This window comes from Bombus vancouverensis, chromosome 3, assembly GCF_051014615.1.
Source record: "Bombus vancouverensis nearcticus chromosome 3, iyBomVanc1_principal, whole genome shotgun sequence".
Classification (NCBI taxonomy): domain Eukaryota; kingdom Metazoa; phylum Arthropoda; class Insecta; order Hymenoptera; family Apidae; genus Bombus; species Bombus vancouverensis.
In genome coordinates, this window is record NC_134913.1 from 17,358,544 (window position 1) to 17,383,146 (window position 24,603).

The window sequence follows — 24,603 nt, forward strand, 5'->3', positions numbered from 1 at the left end:
CTTAAAGAATTGTTCGTAACAGAATTCGGCGTGCCACAAGCTAAATTACCCTCAGCTACGCTCAAATAGCCTTACCTTAATCTATGAAAAACTGAAAGAAATAGAAAGAGGGAACATGGATTATTAGCGATGAAGATGCAGAATCCTGTTGTTGTTTTGCCTCGGAGTATCAAGACCGTTAGGTTATAAGTATTGTAAGGATCAATAAAGGTATGTCGCCGCTACATACAACCGTCAAACGTAGTCGAATTCAAATTTTCCGGTCCTCCCCCGACCAGTATAAATAAACGGACGCGATCACGAGCGAGAGAGTTCATCGAACAGTGTCGAAGAGCATCAACGTGTAAACAGGTATCGAAGTGATCTACAGAGCTTCTCCGAGTATTTATCGGGTATTTATTTCGCAATTTATACTTGTACCAGCGACTCACAATTTGTCTGTAATTTATTTATTTATTTGAAAATATATTTAACGGATTGCAACAGCAATATTTCGCTTTCGTTATTTCGCTCAACCAAATAACAACTAATCCTCCACAAAGAGAAGATTCGCAAACGATAGAAAGCGACCTTTACCCTTCCTGCCTCTCGAAGGACTCTTCTATCCCATTGGCTTGGTATTCCTTTAAGGACAGCACCTTTTACAGGGGCTGTTGAACTCGGCCCAGAAAAGTCGACTCCTTGCAAATTTTTCTCTCCAACGAATATAGAATACTTAGAAGGAGAAGTAGAACGAGAGAAAGTACAACGAATGCAAAAGGTTGGAGGAAGACGACACAGGAAGAGAAGGTTGAAGGAAATAGAGAGAAATGGAGACGGCAGCTCTGAGGTCGTATAGCCCGATTCATACGGCCCTGGGCAGTCTATACGCATCGCGTGCACCGCGCATAATGCAGCTTGACGATGTCTGAGAGCACAGAGCATGCCTCTATTCCCTCTCGACAGAAATGGCTTTGTGCACTCCCTTAACCGCTCCCGCCGTCTTCCGTTTTCGACCTCTCTCGCTCTCTCTCTCTCTCTCTCTCTCTCACTCTATCTCTGTCTCTCTCTCTCTCTCTCTTCACTCTATCTCTGTCTCTCTCTCTTCACTCTATCTCTCGCTTCTACTCTCGACCCTTTGCTCGGTCATCGTCTGAGCTGAAACTTATGTCGTGCGTTGAAACAGTTGGCCCGATTCGCCTGTTAATTCACTCGAGGCTAATATCGAACCGAGCGAAGCAGTCGAAGTGCGTTTTGGTGTACATGGATGCGGGTATAGTAGAATTCGGGTGACCTTTTGCTGTAGCTTCGACGGTTTTCGATAATTTTTCGTTGGTTCGAAGGAGAAGGAATTACGAGTGGCGTTTAAAGAATAGCATTCTAACGTTGTTGTAGAATCGATAGGATAGGATTTATGAGCGAGAATATTTTACTTAATTTAGCGTGGCAGAAACGTAGATTTCCGTATATAATATTCGATATTGGCATATTTCGAAATTAGTTGCACCTGTCGTTGAATCACCCTGTACATGTACAGAATCGATTTGAACTATCAGAGTAGGCATTACGTTTCAAAATCAGTCGCACTGTTATGACATTCATTTCCGTAAGCCAATTAGTGATAAAGAGGATTGAATGCTGATATATTATACATACGATCCACGAACGAATAAAAAGCTAAATTGCTCGTAAATCCTCTGCTAAATTAATCTATAGACCGTACAAATTAACAATCACTACGTATAACCAATTATTACATATTTTCTCTACATTGAAAATATTTTGTCTCCGTTAAAAACAGCTTACAATTCATTATATTAAAAACTAAATTAAAAACGTACCTATAATTTTACGAATGTTCTACTTTTGAATCAGCCTGTAGGACAAATAGGCCTGCAAAAGCGGAAACGGTAAAACTGTTACATTTCGGCCTCGCTAATTAGTCTAACGGGAAAATTAGTGGTAGAAAAAAAGAAAAAAGGGAAAACGCTGGGAAAAAGTTTGGTTTTCGTGTCTGCACGTGGGCGGGCATCTTTTCTGGTCGCGCGAGTCGAGTGGAGTTTTGCGTCCGCAAAAACGAGACGTTAATGGGGAAAACTTTCGGCTTGTCGGAGTTACCGCACGGTATTCCGGAAAATCGTGATTATTTTTCGTTGCCCTGACCTCGACGTCGACCATTACGAAAAGCAAAGTTCGCCTTTCTGTTTTCGCCGAATCCCGCGATGCACCGAATGCATCGCGGGCTAATTGAAATTAGCGGCGGTCCTCGTTTTACAAAAATTCCTAACTAACCTCTCTATGCACGAAAACCAAGCGACAACTAAAACCAATGGAGTTTGATAAAGAAATAAAATTTCGAAATACAGAACGTTGCAAAAAGAAGCGTATAAAACTTCGTAAGATTATAACGAAAACTTATGTTAACGAGAAACTTGTGATTTTGCTGAAAAAAAGAAAATTCTATAAATCCACACTCTTAAAATTTTTATCGTGACATTCTGTATTTTTCTAATAGAGAACACTCAAATTTTATTATTCGACGTTTTTGGTATGTCAGTCACATTCACTTCCTGCAGGTATTCAAAAGTTTCGAAGCGTATAAAATTCCTAACTCTTCTTCATTTTCCTTCGATATACTTTCGAAACTTTCTACGTGCAATGAAATTTCCCGAGCAACTTCACAGACGTAAACTCAACCATCGTGATCATTCGTTAAATCGACAATTTTTGTGAATTTTACGTATTCGTCGGACAGGTCGACGCTTATCTGTTTCATACGACCTCGCATTGATGCTAATCGTTCGCTCGTAATCGATGTAATCGTATCAACGTCTAAGTAGTCCATTACAGGCACCACAATTTGCGTCACGCTGAAGATTTTACGTTCACTCCGAAACGATCTTGCTGACCTAATTAATGGTGCAGAAATGGCAGGATTCGTCACCGGTGAAATTTCACCGAGTTGACTGTCAAGGGATAACGCGTACTCGTCCTCGATTCTCTGTACGTTTGCACCAGGAATGCACGCAGTGAAATATACCCGAAATTCGTGTATGTAGTCAGACCGGCCGGTTAATATTTTCTCTATAACCACTCTCGGTTGAGCGATGTCCTTTTAATTTTATAGATAATTTATAAATATATATGTATTGTATTTATAAATATCTTACAGTCTATATAAACAATGATCCACCAAAAATACTTGAACTTCTATAAACATTTTGTGTTTATAAATATTTTCCAGTCTATACAAACAATGATCCACCAAGAATACTTGAACTTCTATAAACATTTTGTGTTTATAAATATTTTCCAGTCTATATAAACAATGATCCACCAAAAATACTTGAACTCCTCTAAACATTTTGTGTTTATAAATATCTTACAGTCTATATAAACAATGATCCACCAAAAATACTTGAACTTCTATAAACATTTTGTATTTATAAATATTATCCAGTCTATATAAACAATGATCCACCAAAAATACTTGAACTCCTATAAACATTTTGTGTTTATAAATATTATCCAGTCTATACAAACAATGATCCACCAAGAATACTTGAACTTCTATAAACATTTTGTGTTTATAAATATTTTCCAGTCTATATAAACAATGATCCACCAAAAATACTTGAACTTCTATAAACATTTTGTGTTTATAAATATCTTACAGTATATATAAACAATGATCCACCAAAAATACTTGAACTTCTATAAACATTTTGTGTTTATAAATATTTTAGTCTATATAAACAATGGTCCACCAAAAATACTTGAACTTCTATAAACATTTTTATACTGGTTTTAAATTTTACCGATAGTCGTAAGTAAATTTTAAGAATTTTCATGTAGTACATGTAATATATTCGTACAATATTTCCTCACGATTCTCGTACACGTTTTTCAATAAAAAAGGAAACAACTCGTACAATATGAAATATCTCTTTCACTCTCGTTTCGCTTATTTGCTCCGCTTCTTTAAAATTCACTTTTAAGGATACTAGAATGGGATTTTTTTCCGTGAAACTACTTGTAGCGATATCGAACAAAATTTACACTCGATACGAGCCGGTTTCGAGAACACTTGGTCGAAGCGCGATATCAAACGTTCGCTTCGAGTTTCGAGCGCGCATTCAGCGATTGATCCATTCGTGTTGCCGCGACCCTCTGTATCGGACTCACAATCACGTTCAACGTCGCCTAGATCCACGTATTTCACCTTGTGTCCTTACTCTGATCGTCGATGAATATTTTATAGCCTAAAATGCAAAGTTCTGTCAAGGAATACTGCTTCGGATTTTCTCGTTATTCAATTTCTCGGAAATTGTGATTCTCTTTTGGTTTCGTTTTTATCGGATACGAGTTAAAAATTAATTAACACCGATAGATTTTCCATCATAATTGCAACATGTTTGACAGTGGAATAAGTGATATTTTAAGTATAATTTATTTCGATCATTCTATTTAACATAAAATTGTAAAATGTCTGTAAACTACAATCTGTCACGTGTCAATCCATTGATATTGCTAGTAGACTGCGAAGTTTTATGAAAATTCATGTTTTTCTCATATAACTGTTGAGAATTCTGGATCTTAATCGCCGAAATAAATGTACAGGAACACTTAGATTATACTTAGAATTGATATGAATATAGTTTCAAATTTATTTAATATATGATTTACAACATCTTCGTCGATATACATTTGCACGCGTCTCAGCATTCTCTTTGTCTCACCATCTTCCATACCAGACTACTAACGGAACAGTTGCATTCGTCTGTTTTACGAGACACTGTGCACGCACGTACTTCCGTACGTGCACTCATACTCATATATGTGTATCACTACTACGCGGCTAATCCAGTGTAGCACACAAAATGATACATATCTCAATAATAAGAAACATTGGAATGGATTATACGGTAGAAAGAGATCTGTTACATCATCTGAATAGTATAACGAGTTTGCTTTACTTCTGATATTTTATATATCTTTGTGCGTTACGTGTACAGGATCGTACATTTTTGTGTCTTTAAATTTCCCATAAATGCACATCCGTAGTCTAATTGCTAGCTTTTAAATTATCGTGCAAGAAAGCTCGAAAGATGGGATTTTGGTTACGCCTCACGGCATAGATAGCAATTTTTCTGATACGCTACTACGCGCAGTAACGTTTCATATCGTTGTTCTGTCGCGTTTACGATCTGCTCGTATCAGGACAGCGATCTTTCACGCTAATTCCCGTCGGTACTTTTATCGGTATCAGGTGCATCGTAAAGCTCGCCACTGCTACAGCTTCGCTGTAAATTAGCGTGCGAGCCGTTTTCCCAGCGCGAAATCTGCGAATTTTTATTGGCTGTGTGCATTTCGCGTCGCGTAATCGGATTTTCTCGCATTAGGCGTCGTTCTACCATCCTGCGTACCTTGTTCACAGAGGAAAAATGTTCGTGAGTGGTCACACCAGGAACGGTTGACTAATTATCTTGGTTAATTAGAGCGGTGGAACGTAACATACACGCGGTTAAGTATAATGATCGTGTGTTTCATCCGAACTGCACGTATCTTGCAGTCTTTATGTAACACAGGCGCTTGTCAATTTTGTTTTCGGTGGTTTTTCATCTCTAACAAGATGTTGCAATTAGAAAGGATCGACGAGTTGCCGTTATGTTAATGATCATAGAGACTTCGTAATTAGAAGAGAGATTCGCATTCGATGTTCCTCGAGCAGCTGTTGCGCTGCTCTTCGTAATCCTGTTATCAAGAAGTATTGTTTTACCCTCTTCGGATAAAGGAACATGCAACTCGCTGCTCAACTCACGGCTTTTGCTATCGATTATATAATAATGTCCAAATTTTACTACTTTTAGAGCGACTTAAGATGAAAATTACTCAATTTGTTTTTATGAAAAACGATAATGAAGATTGTTGGTGTATTATATATTTTCTGAAATTCACATCATTATATAGATACACTTCCTGAAAGAGCATAAATTTCTTTCAAGCATTTTTCAGAAATTCAACTTTTATGATTGAAAATGATCAATTATATTAAAATTGCCTATCTATATGTACCAAGTGATTAAATATAATTAAAAATTATACAAGTTCTCTTTTTTTTCTTTATTTTTCTATATTTTTCATCCGCAAAGATTTCTACTTCACCGTCTATGCATTACCAAGATCAATTCCTCAACTTCTACTCTGCCATCTATCAAAATCTGCCCACATACCCTGTGAACCTTGGTCGATCCATTTTTCTGTAGTCGCCTCGCAAAATTCCCTATCGAACAAATTATCTCTCTGTCGATCAAAAATGCATTGTCCCCCATGTTTTTCTCTGTTTTTTTTTCTCTTTGCGTTTAAAGCAAATGGGACGACGATGCGTCCGCCTTTGTTCTTCGCGATCGGATCGTAGCGACGCGAACAATGCCGCGGGTCAAATCGAATCTGTAAGAAGCGCTCGCGGAAAAAGAAACCGTCGTTAATCCCGGCTTCCACGACCCCGATTCCAACGTTCGACCGCTTTTACTTGCTTTCGGATCCTCATGGGAATGGAATACGGCGACCGATCCACCAACCTGCCGACCGTAATCACTTCGATGACAAATTCGCCGACCTACAAACTTTAGAAAACTTACGGATGATCCATTAGCCGCGAGCAACGATGCTTTGCAATTTTGTTAACAAGTTTGCCGACAAGATAACTGACTCGCCCGCAACATGACGCATCGCTTGGATAAGTTGTCCGGTTTTATGAAACGTTGCGATTTGATTACGGGAAAATTGCACGTTAAATTTGCTATATTTCTATATTCCTATTTCATTCTTTTTTCTTTGCGGTATACCGTGAAATAATTTTATTACAGTTCACGTATATTTTCCAAACACTGTCAATGTTTACGGAACAGAAAACGTCGAACCACGCATCTGCGAAACAAGCAAACGAGAATTTACGAAAGAGTGAAATTATTTTCGCCGTAATATTATCGCCAAATATCGCTTGACATATTTTAGTTTAACATTTCGTTCGGTAAATATTTTGTTCGGTATCTTACATCTTAAAATCGGTCTCTGTTGTAATAGTGCGGAGAAAGTGGAAGCAAAACACCGCAGAAGTACATATTCCTTTAAACACCGCTTCCAATTACACGAATCAAATCCTACGTACTATCAAGCCCCGATCTTCTTCTCTTAACAACTTCCTCCTGCTGCGAAACACTTGGTGAAAGTCTCCGGCAATCACCGGCATGTACCCTGTAGAACTCGTTAGTTTCTCATGGACCAACTTAAACATAATCACGGGGCTTGGATTTTCCGTCGGGGAGCATCCGTTCTGCTTTGATCTCAGCGGCTTCAACCGCTTTTCGAGGAATTTCGCTCGAGGACGATTCGCCAAAGGTGGTAGAAAGGAAAAACTCCGCGGAACGTTCGCGTTACCAAAGACATCCCCGAGGGTCCATTAACCTTCTGCAAGGGCTGAACGGGGCGGAGGGAAAAATAAACAGACGTGGAATAGGGTGAAGGATGGAGAATGAATAAGAAGGAGGAGAAGATTGGAAGGTAGGAGAAGAGGGTGAAAAGAGGGTGGTTGGCTGTCGAGCCTGGCGATGGCGTGTCTGGATATCGATCCTGGCTTCCGGAATGTTACCACCGTGGCCCAGCTTTCTAACCCTTCCCCGTGCGTGTTCCTGACTCGTGTAAGCGTACGCGTATGGTGACGTCGGCAGATCGCTCAGGTGAACGAAAGGGGAGCACGCGTTGTGGCAGGTGTGGCGACGCTCGTATCTTGCAGAGGCACTCTCGCGTGCATGAAACTTCCGATGCATAGAGACAGAAACAGAGAGAGAAAGAGAGCGTTCGGCAGTATATGGTTAGAAAGAGGAGAAGTTGTAGGTTTTACGGGTAGAGGGATGTTTAGAGACAATCGACATAATTTTGGATTAACAGATGGAATTGACGGATTTCTTTCTAACGAGGAGCGAACGATCGTTGTCAGAATCACTGTTAAGATGCGGATGATCGTTTGTTTTACATATTTATATAGTCTTCCAATTCTTTAGGAAAAATTCATATAAAATATTGCTCTTAACCCTTTACTTTACAATATCGTAGTATCGTCGTGACATGATGGTAATTTAACAAAAGCAAATTGTACCTGCCGCAAAGTTGAATTTCAACATCGGTTTCTGTTATTCAGGCAGAGAATAACTAATTATAAATTGTGTAATATTTTCCAGATTTTGCAGCTGACACGGTATTATACCAGTGGATAACCAATACCGACTCGAATAAACTACTTGAAAAATAATGAGTCGGAGGATTAATGGATTAAAGTACTGGTAAAGTTCTCGGCGAAAGTCACTCGTTCTGTGCGAATATAAAATATAATCTGCGGATTTCGTGGCGAAACTCTGGCCACAGAGAACTTGCAATTACAATTATTTTTCTCCGCTTCTTTCAACCGGTAAAAAACAGTGGAAGTTGCTTGGTCCTCTGAAATCACGGTTCTCATGCGGGACCGTTTCGTAAGATCAAAGGTCAGGTTGTAATTAACCGTGGCGGAGGGCAAAGGTTCAGCTTCCTCGCGCGGTCCGGCCTGAATTCCAGAGCGAAACGATGAGAAAGGTTGCGTGGCACGCGTAATTAAACCTCGAGGAAACCCGATTCAAGTTGGCGGCGCAAAAAAAAAATTCTAAATAGAATTTCCAGACCGGGCACTGATGCCGGCGTGAAGGCATGTGAAACACACGCGCGTGGGCTCGCGTGTTCACGAATATACACTGATTGCATGCTCCTGGACGTGTTCCATAGGAACAATATGCACGCGTGCAAAAACGCGACCAGCGTGCAGAATGCAGAGTAAACAGAATCGTGCTTGCATTATCTTGCAAAGCGTTCATGATAACACACGGAAATATCGCTTCTGCTTCGGTTCATTTTCGATTCATTCTTTGGAAGTGCTACTGACATTTTAAACATCGATGGTCAAATTGAAATACCAAACTTTGAATGTTTACAGTAGAATTTTGTGCAAAATTTAAATATTGATAAATATATATATATCGAGTGGTAAAGTTGAAATTGTAAAATGTTTTATTTGCGGTGTGAGCGTCGCTTCGATAAAACTATCGTGAATCGTGATAGACAGTAAAATATTAAAAATAATTTACTTAGGCAGTGTTTGTCAGAGTAATGTTCTGCAATAGAATCGAATTTACTTTTCTCTTCGTAATTCTTTACGTAACGCATAATATAAAGTAGGTAAGTTGAAAAATATAGAATCTAGTAGATTAAATCCAAGTAGATGGAATCTGTCTGACCATAAACGATTCTCCACTACCTGCGCTTGTTTATTTTATTTATATCTATATGACGCTGTTGAATTTTTATATCGATTAATATACTGAATTAATATTTCATGCGATCGAGTCTAAATGATGAGACGAAATATGAAGTCTGCCCGATTATAGTCTCCTACTACTTATATTCTTATTCTTTTGTCTATCTGTAACGTTTGTTAAATTGTACAACGATATCCCGCGATATCTTTCTCTAGAATCAATTTTTAATAAACGTTGACAAAGCTGGATAAAAGTTTCAAAGTTCAAACTTCATTCATTGCCGCGCAAGAACTTTGGAATATGTTCGGCGAGGCTCGGAGAATAACGAAGTTTAAAAGAAACTTGGAGACTATTCCAATAAGAGAGCTTCGCTGCAAACCAAATTTATCGAAGAGTCAAGAATTTTTTCTACAAGAACATTGAATAAGTCTCAACACCATGGGACGAATCTTTATGATAACCTTGAATGAATTTAAAAGAATAGACAATACGAAAGACACAAAGGGCTTAAGGAAGTCGTACAAGTGTTAAAGGAAGTTCCATTCATAAGAATGGAAGGAAGCTTGAAAATTCATGACGGTGACACGTCGTAAAATGAGTGTGCGCGATTTTCGCGTAGTCGACGGTGTCGTTGTAGCCTCTACAAAGAAATCGACCGTCGCACAGACGATAACCTCGGTTTTCATCGACTTGGACGCTCGCCAAAGGAATCTGCTTTAATATCGCGTGACGTGTACCATGTGTGCGTATATACACGTACATATATATGTGTGTATCCAGGAGAATTCGACGGAAGAAAAAGGGAAAAGGGGAACAGGTGTGTAGATGCGAGCGTATATTTGTGTTAAGTTCTCGTTTTGACAGGGGGTTGAAATATTACGTAGTTTCTACGTTGCAATCTGTCGTTACTTATCTCTATCTTCTGCTCGATAACCGGTTCTTCTGCGAAGCTTTTTCGATAATATTCCGTGATCGTGTCCTTTCTATATCTATCATCTTGCTTCCAGAGAAAGATGTGATCTCGTGCGTGAATCGGGAGATCTGGTGCATGCCGATATGTCGGATAAATGAACGTAATGTTAGTTTTTTCGATTGCTACAAGCAATTGAGCATATCTCCCCTTGGATTGTTTTTCGGTCAAACGAATCCCATACAATATAACATTCGAAGCGTGCACTATGGAAATACGTCTCTCTCGATCGTCAACTCGATTTAATGAAACGTTAACAAATGGGCAGCGGCCATTCGAAAACATTCAAATGGCGGTTTAATCGTTTTTTAACGTGGAATATATCGACGAAGTCGGCTCCTACGCATAATGAACCAGCCTGTAGAATGTATCTCGCTTAATGTACCGCATATTCACCGTGCGCTGAATGAAATACCTCTCGATCATTAAAACGACGATTTATAATGGCCGCGTAAAAATCGTAGCAACGAAAATGTTTGCACCGTCCGCACGCCTACGACAATTTCGACGATCGAGCGGAACGTAGAATCGTCGAGAAGCAAGTAAGAAAGAGGAAGAAAAAGACAGGTGTCGATTATTGCGTTTGGAAATTTATTTCGCCTCGCGTCCTCGCCGACTGTTTTCGAAATAATCGGCACTCAATGCGCGGGATAAACGAGAACATCGGCGAATATCCGTATGAATATTTCATCGCGTTGCATTATTATTCCCGGTATCGCAAATTAACGATTTAACGAGCGGCCATCGCCGGCCCGACGTTTATTTAGCAATTACTCGTTCCGGTTGGTCGATTGATTCGATCGGTTCTTGTCCGTCTCGTAGCTTCTGCCAACTTTTCTCCATCCTTCCAAGTTCCATAGAACTTTTCTAATGAAAGTCAATGCGACGCGAAACTGGATAAGTTTCGTATAAATTGGACATTTATTAGATGGCGTATTAATTGCATGAGAATTCCGCGAATCTTCTGTTATCAAAGTTGGTATGGATATGTCGATGAATAATTTAGCAGTGATTCTAGCGGATTACAATTTGTATCATTAAATCAACGTTTTAGATCTATGAACAACATATTGGAAAAAGAAAAGGTAGATCTTAATAGCACAAAGAGGAAGCCTAATCTTGCTTTTTCCTCGAATTAAGAAAGCATACCATTAATTCATTTTTAATGAAATTCCATCATTAGTTGTTCAGGAAAATATTCTCCCAAGATTAACCAAATAACCCGCTCTAAAAATATTAAAGATTCAATAAGCACGCAGAGTGTAAACGTTCGTCCCTTTCATCTTTGTATCCATCGTTAAATTGCGCTTCTTAGAAACGTACGTGTAAAGGAGAATCTTCATAAACTGTTTCAAAAGATACTCTCCCATAAAAAACCAAATAACGTCCTTCAAAACATGTAAAATCTAATAAACAACCAGTGTATAAATATTCTTTCTCGTCTCTCTCGCTGTCCAAGGACGTTTCTCACCCTCTCGATCCATGTTTTTCTGAATAAAATCCTTCCTACCTCGATGTACTCGTAAACTCTTAACGACTACAAAAATATTCATAAACTCGTGAAGAAGCTAATCGTTCAAGAAAAAATCAACCAACAAACTGGTGTCAAAATATAAGAAATCCAATAAATCTCACGATATAAATCTTATTTTCCCATTTCTTCGTCATCAAACGTTTCTCATCGTCTCAATCCTTTCCTCTATCGTTTCATCGACGAATACGTATTATCGCGCGTCTCACCAAAATTTCTCTGTTCTTGGAGCTGCATAGAATTCGTATGTTGTCAGGGGACACCAGGTTTCCGCGGAAGTGAGTCGATCAACGTGCTGAAGGGGCGTGGGGGCGAGGATCGAAACGGTTCGGAATTAATTCCCTTGTTATCCCAATAACGTATGCGATTCGATCCTTGCTCGCAACAACGTCGTGAGCGCCGGCTTGCTGGTTCATTATCGAGTGCAAGCCGGCTTCGAATAATGCCGCGTACCTGAAACGCTACTGGCAATTAGGAGGTTTACCTGCGTCTCGATAGTCGTGAACGTCGAAGTCGAACTCGAAGTTTACTATTGCATCGCGTCAAGTGAACCCTGTTACGGTTTAAACTCGGAGATAGGTCCAAGTTGTCGGCGCCGTTTGGTTTGATTACGAGGCAGCTACGATATCGAGCGAATTGTTATGGTAAAGATCAGAGACCTCACCTTGTACGTATTTCAGTTCATACGGAGAGATTTAAATGATTTGCAAATAAAAAATGGCTTAGATGATTTACGACTACAGCAAGGTTTAGGTTACGGCATGTTATTGCACGAAGATTTGCGGTTTTGTTTCGCTCGAGAATATGAAAGTTCATCCATATTACGAATAGCTTTTGAAAGTAGCTTCTCGAGTAAAAATCAGCTGGAACGTAGCGTCGAATGCTGCTTGGACTGCGAAGGTTTAACATTTACATTGCGTACTCCTAACGTCATTTTACGCGTTCTCTATATCATGTTTGTGTTTTTATTTTATTCTTGATACTATACACGCGAATTTTATTCTCATAAAATATTTCTTTACTTGCCATATATATTATATACTTCCTTGAGTATCTTTTGTCACGATATTAAAGACCTGCCATGATAACCTATGCTTATTATAGTCGTAACATATATAAAACTGAGGATATTAAGTATAAAACATTCACGATCTTTCTATCAGAATTTTTTATCCAGCTTAACCTCCAACATATTCAACGGAAAAAACAAGAAGGTATAATAAGAGCGGTAAGATCACGTTCTCGGGAGATTGCTCAACCTCTAATCCAGCTGCACTTGCTTCTTCGAACGCTTTTCAATTTTCCTTCCCTCAACCTCTACGCTCGAAGCCGCTTTCTACTTTAGTCGACCGAACCGATTAATCGAAAAGGCCCAAATAAACCAAACCCGACAGACAGACAGAGACTGGCTCGTCTCCAAGAACTACCTCTCTACGTCTACTTCTCTACTACGAACGATTGAGATGTTTCTATCCACGAGATCCATCGAGAATTTGTAACGTTTCGAATCTTGAAAAGCACGTGCTCCATGGTTGCTTGTGATTATGCGCGCAAAATTCACCGCGAGCGTAGCTTTGACGTATGAAACGGAGGATAGAGTCGTCGGCGCGCGACATAGGGTGCCTTTAATTTCGTTAAGAGCAGTAATTTCGCCCTGCGGGAAATTGCGCGTGTCTCGTCTTCGGAATTTGACTGTCACGCGAAATTTACACGACGACTCCATCGTGTCTCGCCTTCCTCTCTGGTATTCCAAGGCTAAAATAATTTTCTTTATAATTATATTTTATTACTTACAGTTCGTTATCTTTCCTTGTTTACATTTCGTTACGTTCATACAATTTATCAGAAGGAGAGGCTATCGAATTTTTCGTTCTCCGATAAATATCCGCGAGCAAATTCAATCGAAAAGTCTAACACGTTTTCATTTAAGAAGATGAGATCACGCTACTCTCTAATAGATATAATCACGCTTAAATAGCGTTGGAGATACGTACAAACAGCATCAATTTAGCATCGATAGGTTTTCATTTTTACTTACTTTCACACATTACATGAAACCTGAGAGAAAGTTTCTTTTCCGAAGGTAGAAAATCGCTAACTGGCATCCACGTAATGGCAATCAGAGTTTCTCGAAAGCAAGAGGAAATTACCATATATCTTTCTGAATTCTGCATATTACTCGACAAAAAGACTTTCAACCTGTCCTCGAAAACAAGAATAATGAAACGTTTCATTACAAATGATTCGCTCGCGGAGAAACAAGACGCGACGAAACGATGAATTAATAGAATTTACATGCTCGCGCGTTCCTGTCTGGCTTTTTCTACACGAAGAATACTCGAGAGGAATTTTTCGACGGCACGTTTGAATTATCGGGACAAGATTCTTCGTAATTCGAACCATTCGTCAAACTAATTGCACCTCCGCGGCGACCGCGAGGAGATTTCTAAGAAACGAATTAATCGCTGACTACATCAGAAGTTCCGTCGCGACTCGCTTAATCCGACTTGTTAAATTTATCGATGCTAGAACTATTGTAGTAGAGAATGAGCAATGTGAACAATGGCTACTTTTGTTTTCTTATATGAAAATTTCATGTATTTAGAACGATACAAAGTCTTGTTCAGAAGTTCTAGAACACGTTTTAGTTTTTTGATTAAGCTTCGGTATTATATATATTTTATGTAAGTCATCGAAATTTAATTATATCCGTTTTATAGCGTAAATTTGAATACACAAGCGTAATATACATTGCGCAGTTTCTTTGGTAGAAATTTCAATCATCGGTGCTTATATTTTAATCTGTTAAACATTTGTCATACATCGAATTATTCTGATTTCACGGTTTATTTCTTGGAACAACATTTTGTCACCAAATGAGTAGAATATCCGTTTGCATCGCCACTTCGTTACGAACGCGTAAAATTCTGATTTAATTCGTGATATTAAAGCTGAACAGATGAATAAACTAGGAAATTCGAAATTTCCATTTGGCTTTTGATTTGACGGTTATTATTCGAACATAAGGGACAATTAGCTTCTTGGTTAATGGAAAGAATGGTACGTTTGTACAGATTTTGATGGATCGAAACGAAACACAACGATCAAATACGCGTATACATGCGCGCTTCTGTGAATAATTCTCGTTACAGCAAGTCAAGCATCGAGAGATCGTTGGAAAATTACATGCAGGACCAAATTGCAATCGAGTTCAGCACCCGTTAGTGATTTGACGGATATAATGACGGTAATTTAACGGCGAGGCTGGCAGAAATTTCAAGAGTCAACGTTTTCAATTCCGCGATTTAACTGAGCCACCAAAATGAATTTATATTGCACGTCCCGATATTGGTTTGAATTTAGTTATGCGGGAACAAACGCTGTTTTATACATTAGCAATTGGCTCGATTCCCCGGTTACGTGTATCAACGTGAATTTTGAAAAATGTTGCGGAAATTTATGCTGGAAATACGCGCGTAGAAGATCGAAATATCAAACGAGAAATAAAACGAACCGGTCGTGTAAAATCATCGCGAAAAAGATTAAAACATTTTTACTACGTGGAATTTGTGGCAAACGCCAGACACGCCGGTCAAGCTCGTTCAGATTATTCCAGTTTCCTGAAATCAACGAACTTGAGAGGATTTTGTCAAACCTAGCGAAAGAACGATCGTAGTAATAATTGTTTGATAAAACATTGGATTATGAAATTGCCCTCATACGAAACTGTTACTTATCGTGAATTTTCACTGTGGTTTCCAATTGCTAGATATAAAAATCTTCCGTTTGTAATCCCGTTGTCAAAAATTCTCCATTTCCCAAGACAAGTTCTAAACTTTGTTCAATCATCCACAAACGTGTAGTCTCGATCCTCGTTATTTATCAAGCACCGTTGTTTGACCGTTTCACGGAGAGACGCGTTCGCGGTATAACGCGTCAACGAGAGTCGTAAATTCTCGTTACGATACGATACGATAATCGACGCCACGAATCAGTCGATCCCCTGTTTCGCTTAGGATAATACGGGTGGTTGAATGATTATAACACCGAGCCAGCAGGTTAAATATACACTTTATTTCCAACAACTGTGAACACTCGAGTATTCGTGCGTGGTGCGTGTAGAAGCGTTCTCAGCGAAATGTTAACAGCAAGTCAGATGTGTTCAGATCTCAAAGTTACTAGCAAGTAGTTCGGTGACGGTGATGTCGGGGAGGAAAAAACCACTGATGGATGTGTCCAGAGTATGAGACAAGCGGATTCGTTAATGGTAATTTTCGTTAAGAAAGCGAGGGCAACAGACATCGTTGCCAATTGGATGAGAGAAAAACTGGTGGGTGCTGGCCGCCCCCGACCAAAGGTCGTTCGTGGGTGGCATTATGTTGTTTGCTCGTGTTTTCCTGGAATGAGCAATAACCCTAAGGAACCTTTCGACTTGAAAGATACTTTAGGAATCTGAGGGTCTTGATTATAAAAAATGCTAAAATTTATGACGGTCCTTGGGATTATTGCGGGTCCGAATAAAGATGTTTAGACGTCTAGTGATCTTCTCTGATCGAGGGAACGAGTTTGTTTTATGTGGAGGGTCACGGACGTAACAACGGTTATTATTTGATTGACTGAAATTGATATTTGCTGAAGCAAATAGTATTTCCGTTAAGTATACCATAGTAAGCAGAAACTCTATGCACGAGCTAGTCGCGAACGAAATGACCTTCAGGGTTGTCCTCGTCTGCTATGCGGAGAATCTAAAAAGCCGCCACGTCCGGTCCCTCGTCTTCGTTCGAAGGTCCCATGAAATTCCGTTTCGATTCCGCCAGAGGATCTCGGCGTACACGCGCTTCACCGACGACATTTCCTGCCAGTCGAGGCTCTTGAGGAATTTTTATTGAACATCTCCCTCGAGACTGAGAGAGAGAGAGAGAGAGAGAGAGAGAGATGAGAAACGAGAGAAAAAAGAAGAAAAAAAGGAGATAGGAAGAGAAAGAGAGTAAGAGGACGAAACAGGCGACGTCCTCTCGGAGAGCGAGCGTGTCATCGATTTCGCATCAGGGACTAGCTCTCTCGATAAAGAAGCTCGATGGATCGGTCTGGCGGACTAGACAACTTAATTAAGGGACGTTTACTCTGCGACGTTGGCCCATCCTCCTTCCACGAACTGTAACTCGCGACCCTTTTGCCACCCTTAATAAACGCTCGCTCGGGTCGATGCACCGGGAAGCGAGTGAGTTAACTGGGTCACGCGTCGTTTCGCCGTGTTGCACGGCTCACCACGCCGTGAAATTAACCCCCGCGATCGCGAAATACACTTCGCGAGCAACAGCTTCGAGTAATCGACTGGCAAAAATTAAGGCACGACACTGGGAATCTTGCCAGGGGCGAATATAACAGGGGGTTGCCTGTTCGAGGGAGTTTGATCGAAGTGACAGTGCGCTTCGAGGGGAAACTGGTAGAAGAGGAGGGCGTATTTTCGGGGGTATGAAATTTCAAAGAGATGATAGAAATTAACAAATCAATTTCATAGGAAATTTCCTTTATTTTACGAAGATAGAAGATTCGAATTTTCGGTATAATTTGGATTCTTGAGACGTAACAAATAACGATATAAGAATGTAATCGTTGAATCATCGAAAGGAATTCTATCGGCGGAAACTAGGAACTAACTGAAGACAACCGAAGTGAAATTCTAATCAACCGAGAATTTGTGAAATTGATTGGTCGATGAGATAGAGAAGAAAATATTTTTTTCAAACAGACGACTCGACGATCTGCCACCTGTTAAACTTAAAAGCGCTAGACGCATCGTTAGAGGTAGAGCGACCGGAAAAATGGCCGACTATAAACAGCATCGGACAATATATAGGAGGGTGAAGTCGGCGTCGTAAATAACTTCGTCGAAACGAGTCGCGAGGATTTATCGCGGCGATTTTTCGCTGAAGCGAAAGGCACTCGGTTTATTTCCGTGGTAATGGCAACGAGAGATCCCTTGGACACTAGAGGAATCTCACCCCTTTCCGATTAGAACTAAAATAAAATAAAATATAATCAAAAGTATAATATTTCCATCGCGTTATCAATGTTGAAATTAAATCTAACTTAAAAGCGATGATTTTTCTGTATTCCTTGAACTGAAAGATCTTCGAAATGCAAATGATCCGCGTCGTTCCTTAAACGCGATCGATCGGCTTTTACAGGCTTCGAAACTCGTGGAATTCTCATCGAAAGGTCCTGCGAGATGTCGCGAATTACTTCCACCGCGGAATTTTCATCTCGACCTGTCGAGTCAGCCGCCAGTCCGGATAATTTCCATTCCTTCGTTTGTTTAATTATACCCGTCACGTCAAAGCTTGAACCGCGTTATCAAACTAGACCAGCGCTTATTACCACAGAAACGAAGAAAGAACCAACTTTTTCCCCCGAGCCGCTAGATTCTCTTCGAGACTTTTCAAGCCGTATCCTTCGAAAATTTCTGATTGGGGGTTTAAAGCTCTTCGAAGACGACTTGCAGAGAGAAGTTTGGCAAAGATCGGTAGTGAAATCGGAACTAGTTGGAGCTTCGTGGTAGGCCAATTGCGATTCCAATCGATTCGAGGTCTCGAATCCAGGATTTAGAGAGTTTGAGTTTGAATTTTCGGGAAGAGATCAGGGTTAGAAATACGTATATTCCGAACGACTAGTTTCTATAATGTTCGATCAGTGATTAAAGCTGGATAACATTCTACGATAACGATTAAATGGATATATTAAAAATGAATCGTTTATCGATACTTCAATTTATCGAACCATACGCTAGAAAAGGAACAAATTTTGGATCTTCAACCAGCACGAAGAACAGAATCATCGACATTCCGATTTTTCAAATGAAAAACCAATAAGAGAATGTAATACAATTAAATTGTCAATCGTCCGAATGAATGGCCCAATCAATCAACGTTTCAATTTCATTATCAATTAAATAATCTGATTTTAGTTAAATCCCAGATATTTCTAGTTTTAAATCCAGCTACTACGAACGCTAAAAATAAATCATCCATTAATCAAATTTTTATCTCTTAAATCAAATACCAAAAAGGAGAATATTCTATAACTAAATTCCAGATTTACGCATGTTGAATCTCTAGCGAACATTGAAAACGAATCGTCGTCTCGTTCCAATTTCTCGTACGAAAGATCGAAACGCGACAGCAAAAAGTACAGAAACGAAGGGGAAGGGAAAGGGTGGAAGCAGTTCGGAGAAAAGATCACGATGGAGAAAACAGATTGTTGGACGTCGGTTTAAGCCGGTTTCCATGACAGAGAACGCACATTAGCGATAGTCCGGGCGTTAATGCTACGCCAGGTGGAAACGGGAAGTGGAACTCGATGTATCGCTCGAGGGGGAAAACGGTCCGCGAGCTTTAAAACTAAACGCAGTTAAATCGAGTATGTTATGCACCGGAACAACGTCGCGTGCGGCCCAGGTATTAACGCGACGGTGTAATGTATTCGAGGTTCCGGGCGTTCCTCGGCTTCTCCGTCGTTCTTTCACGAAGCTCGTGCTACCCCCTTTAATCGCCAAACAATCGAGCTTCGAGACTGTCGTGCTTCATAGAACCTGCGATCAAGGTCTTTCAAATCAGCCAATTTTGATTTAAACAAATCACTTCGCTTTCGATGTGAAGCTTCACTGTTCTTCTTACATTGGTACTTTTTTGTTGAGAATTTTGGATCTTAATAGCCGAAATAATGGTATAGGAACACTAAATTTACAATTAGAATTCATATTAGAATAGTTATATATTTATTTGATAAGCGATTTCAAAGATATTCATCGATACACACTCATACGCGTCTCAGCACTTTCTTCCATATCCGACTGTTAACCGACTGAACAGTTTACATTCATTTGTTTTCGAGACGCTGCTCATACACATACGTCCACGCACTGATATTCACATACAAGTATCACTACTACGAATCTAACCTAGTCTAGCACATAAAATTATACATATCTTAATATTTTTACGACGAAGCGAAGCTCGAGAGTTTCGTTATTAAAAATTTTGGCTATCGCCTCTCTATTTATTCTAAAGAATACTACGACGATTAGATCGTTTATGCATTTAGATTGAAATATGCGAAAATACGCAAAATATACGGAATAATGAATAATTTCTTAGGATATTTATTCGCTTGGTCAATATCATCTAATGACAAAATCCGCAATCATTTAGTTGCCAACCCAATAGATAGTAAGAAAAATGTCTGAGTTTGACTTTTTCGGTCTTGTTGGTAATTAACGATAGAATCAGGCATTTCGATGAGTTGTACATGCTTGGCTGTTGTAGTTACTAAGGATATATGCGGTAGGGCTGCACTTATTGCCAGGAAATCGTTTATGTATGGTGTCTGATCATGAATTCCGGTCGGCTGAATCTACTTACCGCAACGTGAACTCGTGTACGAATGAAGTCTGGTGACATGACTTGGTCTTAGCTGAATCCGTTTAATCTGAACGTGAACTTGTATACGAGGGAAAATTATAAGTGACCGAGAGGATCTTATTATGTGAAATGTTTGATGAAACACTTTTAACGAGTTCACATAAATCGAATTTTACCGTAGATAATTTTAGTAAAAGTGATGTTTAGTTTTATTCAGATAACAGATAGTGTATCCGCGCAGGATTTTAATAAAATTGTTATTTACTTTTACCCAAATAGAATCACGATTATACGTGTAAATGCTCACTTGTCCTCATTGTATCGCTATAATTACAATCGTTCACGCACAGTATATTTAACTGCACATTAGAGGCATTTATAATCGTAATTATAATGTCAATTTTATGTTCAACAGTGGTGCGACGAGATGAATTTTAAATAACGTTAATAGAAACAGTTAATCGTTGTTTGTAGAACTTGAAAATTACTTGTTTGACAATGTCGTTCTAATCGCAAACATTTCTATTCTCTCTTTCGTCCCAACAAAACGAACCTTGTCTAACGAGAGGTCTCTTATCCTCTAACTTTCCAGCGAACTTCGACTTGATTAAATTCACCCCTATACCCCGACCTTTCCTTGGGACTTTCCCACGAATTTCCAAGCTATGGGTTCCTAGGAAAATTGCATCCGCGGGTGTCTAAGCGTGACTGAATCATTACTCAGCTCGGTGATTAAAACCAGAAGGCGAAATTTCGTGTAACATAATTCCGGATCCTCTTGCGTTGTTTCAGATTTCTGCCAGCCTCGTCCTGTCCGGCTTTCCTTCCTGCAGTCAGGTGAGTGGCGTTAATATTGTTCATAGAAACGCGGTATCGCTGCTCTTAGAGTATTGTCTTCTCTTTGGTACAAAATTTTCAGACGAATGAATAATCAGTAGTGAACGAAATTGTGTTATGTATTCGATGAGTAAACTGCGCATGTTAATTCGTACTCGTAGCTTTTTATAAAGCTAGTTAAAGAAGTGGAATTTAAGCAGAAATTGATTTCAATTATTGAATATTATACACTGTAGAAACTTTCTATGCTTTCGTATATTTTATCTATCCTACGTATTTTCGCAATTTTAAATTTCTCACAAAAGCACGAACGTACGCGATAGACTGCTTATTAATAAATTATGCTCAATAACAAAATTCCGCCCTTTGTCAAACATCAAGTACAGCAAATAAAGTAAAAGATCTGACGAAGCGGCGAATAGAAAGGAAATTTCTATGAAAATATGTGCCAGCGTCTGAACAATACAATATTTTATTACGCGAATTTTATTCGAAGATATCGTAGCGGGATAATTAAAATTTAGAGTTGTGTGTATTATTCTTGGAAATTAATATGCAATTAACGATAAAAAGTAACTACGGCATTGAGAGCAAAGTTTTCGCGCTACGAAAACGTTATACGGGACGAAAACAAACACAGCATTAAGAAGCCGTATTTGCGTAGAACTGCGTGTGCATAAAGAACGCAGCTACCGAAGGCAGTTCGCTGAGTAAATAATATTCCGAGTTTACGCAGATTCCGGCATGAACTGCTGCCACTCGCGCAGAAATTCCTGTTCGTGTTTGACGGCTGTCTAATTACTTCCAACTTCCTGTCCAATAAGCATCATCCAATAAATTCTTCCCTTAAAAATTTCAAAAAGTCTCAGTTCCAATAAAATGATATTGAATAATATTTTTAACGATAGAAAATTTCTATTCTTATTATAATATATATAATAAATTATTCGTGAAATTATCGCAGAAATAGATGATCGTTCAAGTATTATTTTGAGAAACGAAAGGTATAGTTGTTCAAACAAGAAGCAACAGGAAATAGTGGTCACTGTATCGAAGAGTAATCGTACATGCGATCAAACATTTTAAAGAAGATTTCAGAAAAGAAATTTACGGTCGTTTCTATATGACATTCAAAACCAATCCACCTACTAGTGGAGAAACAGCGTCAAAGAGAACGACGCGGGACAGATGTGGTTTGGAGGGAAAATGCATGCGCCTGTAACGCGTTTCATCGAAAATGTATACGACGCGCGCTCTATGTTATAGAAATGAAAAAGAAAGACAGAACGAAAAAGAACGAGCGAGATGATTGCGTCTGAAATTGGTAGGAAGGGCGACGAACGCTGAGTCGAGTCGGGGACAGTTGGAGAAATACCCTCCGTGGGGAAAGCAATTTTTAACGACGCGTCTTCTGTCTCCTTTCGTTTCTCGAAACGCGAATCTTGCCGCAATAACTCTATACGTGACGTAAAGACGACATAAAAAAATAGATGGTGCGGGGTGATTTCTTGCTCGTGAAGGAATCGAAGGGCGAGCTTCGTGATTGGAATAGTCCGTGAAGACTGTAGCGTTACGAGTTTTAGCACTTTTCAAACTGAGACGTTCCTTACCTTTCAAGAAAATTTCTTTCTTTGTGTATTGTTAATAATAGAAATTTTTATTTTGAGAAAAATATAATATTGTGAGAATAATTGAAGCTCGATACAGATTAGGTTAAAGATAGATTCGGAATAGATTTGGCTCTTTGGATCAAGTTTGTATTAGATTTGAATGGAGTTTGAGCTAAGTGGTTTAGATTTCGCTCGAGTTTCGGTTAAGTTTGAATTAGACATAAATTAAATTTTGATTATTCCCGTACAGTAAATCACATCTTAATGATAAAAAAAAAAATATGCTAAATTTCATACCCTAAATTTCCAAATTGTTCATTTCGCCATTTCTCAAAGAGAATTCTGAAATACACTTCCTCAAATTTCTCTGAATCGCATTCCCGGAAAAGAAAGGAAACCCGAAGAAATTCAGTGCCCCTAGAACGAGCCACGATTCGTCTACCAACAACGAATCACTTTTCCCTGCTATTTTTCTCGAAGCTGCACGAGCTACTCCCGCAGAGATTTCTTTCCAGGCGATCGGACGCCGTGATCCGGTCGCTGGATCAACGCTCCCCCGCCAGCGTGAAATAACACAGGAAATAATGGCGGTCGGAGGTACAACGACCGCGTGTCGCAATAAGAGGGAACGTGACAGGCGTTATCGAGGGAACGCTGTCAGGGAAGAAATCACGGACGAAGAGGTGTACCGGGTCTTTCTCGTCGAAGAACGCAGGTTAAAGAAAGGAATGGGGAGGAGAAAGAAAAGGGGTAGTTGCGAGCTAGGGGTGGTTACGGTGGCTGGCGACGGATGAAGAATGCATCGAGCAGAACTGAGCGGTCGACCACGTAACGTCGCTCTTCTCGTTCCACGGACGGCATGAGCTTGGAATGATAAAGAGTAAAAGGGAAAAAGTGGGGGATTAAGGGAGAATAGTTGGGATCAGAGGGCGTGTTTCTATGTGGTGATGGTAGAAGAGACTAGAGGGTAAGATGGGTCGAGATGATAGTGGAGGAAGTAGGTAAGAAGGAGGAATTTTTCCCATCAAAATTGAAAATATTTGGTTACAGGAAACGCGGTGAAAAGATTGATTCATAAATTCTGGCAGAAATTCCTTGATATTTCCTACGGTTAGTTCTGTTCCTATATTTTTATGCATTTCAATGATCACGCTATGTATTTGTTCGTATATCGTTCGATTTCTTCAGTACGAGATTAGTCGACGATGATAAATGAACGATGCTGGTATCAGTAGCGCTAACGTAAAGGGAAAAGTCGAATTGAAACAGATGTAATAAATAGAAGCGAAAACAATCGCTAGAAGCAGGCGTGAGAAAGGTTCGATAAAAATGCAATATGAACACGTATCGAACGGCACGAAAGAACGATGAAAAGAGACTTGGAAAATGGGTTCGAAAAATAATAGGAACCAGTCAATGAAATTGAAACCAACGGAATAACGAACAAGTTATTCCACCTCTGGTTAGAAACAGTAAAAAAGGGCATATAAAAAGCCTGAAGAAATATGATAAAAACGTATGAGAGAAAAAAATAACAGGAAGAACGGTGAGCACAAGTAAAAACGAGCAACATCAGTAGAGATAAGGTAGAAAGAAGCGACGAGCAATGAAAGAAACCGAAAGAGACGTAGGTGAATGGGAGGACAGCTTTGGTAGTAGGAAAGGTGTAGGGGTGTGTGTGCAAGCAGGCAAAAGCAAGGAGAGTCTACATCACCTTGCATTCCACTTGACGGCACTTCTGCGTCGTCGCCTGCTACTTCTTTCTACTTCCGGTGGCGCGCGCCGTTTCCCTCAGCTTCGCATCCTCTTCTCGTTCCGCTGTCGCGACGACGAATCCCGCCGGGACGTACGCAGAAGAGAAGTTTCGAGTCTCGAATCGACGAACGTCGACTCGGCTTAACCAGCCTGACAC

At 39.6% G+C, this 24,603-nt stretch overlaps 1 protein-coding gene across 2 annotated transcripts in view; it reads left to right on the forward strand.

The window, feature by feature from the left end:
- LOC117154049 (RNA binding protein fox-1 homolog 2) overlaps positions 1-24,603 on the forward strand; it is a 330,394-nt gene that overhangs the window by 38,545 nt on the left and 267,246 nt on the right. The window contains exon 2 of one of the 2 annotated variants that reach the window (XM_076617305.1): positions 21,037-21,081. The exons of the other annotated variant lie outside the window; for it this stretch is intronic. The gene's annotated coding sequence lies outside the window, so the exon portion shown is untranslated. The remainder of the gene's footprint in view (positions 1-21,036; positions 21,082-24,603) is intronic. 2 annotated transcript variants of the gene reach the window in all.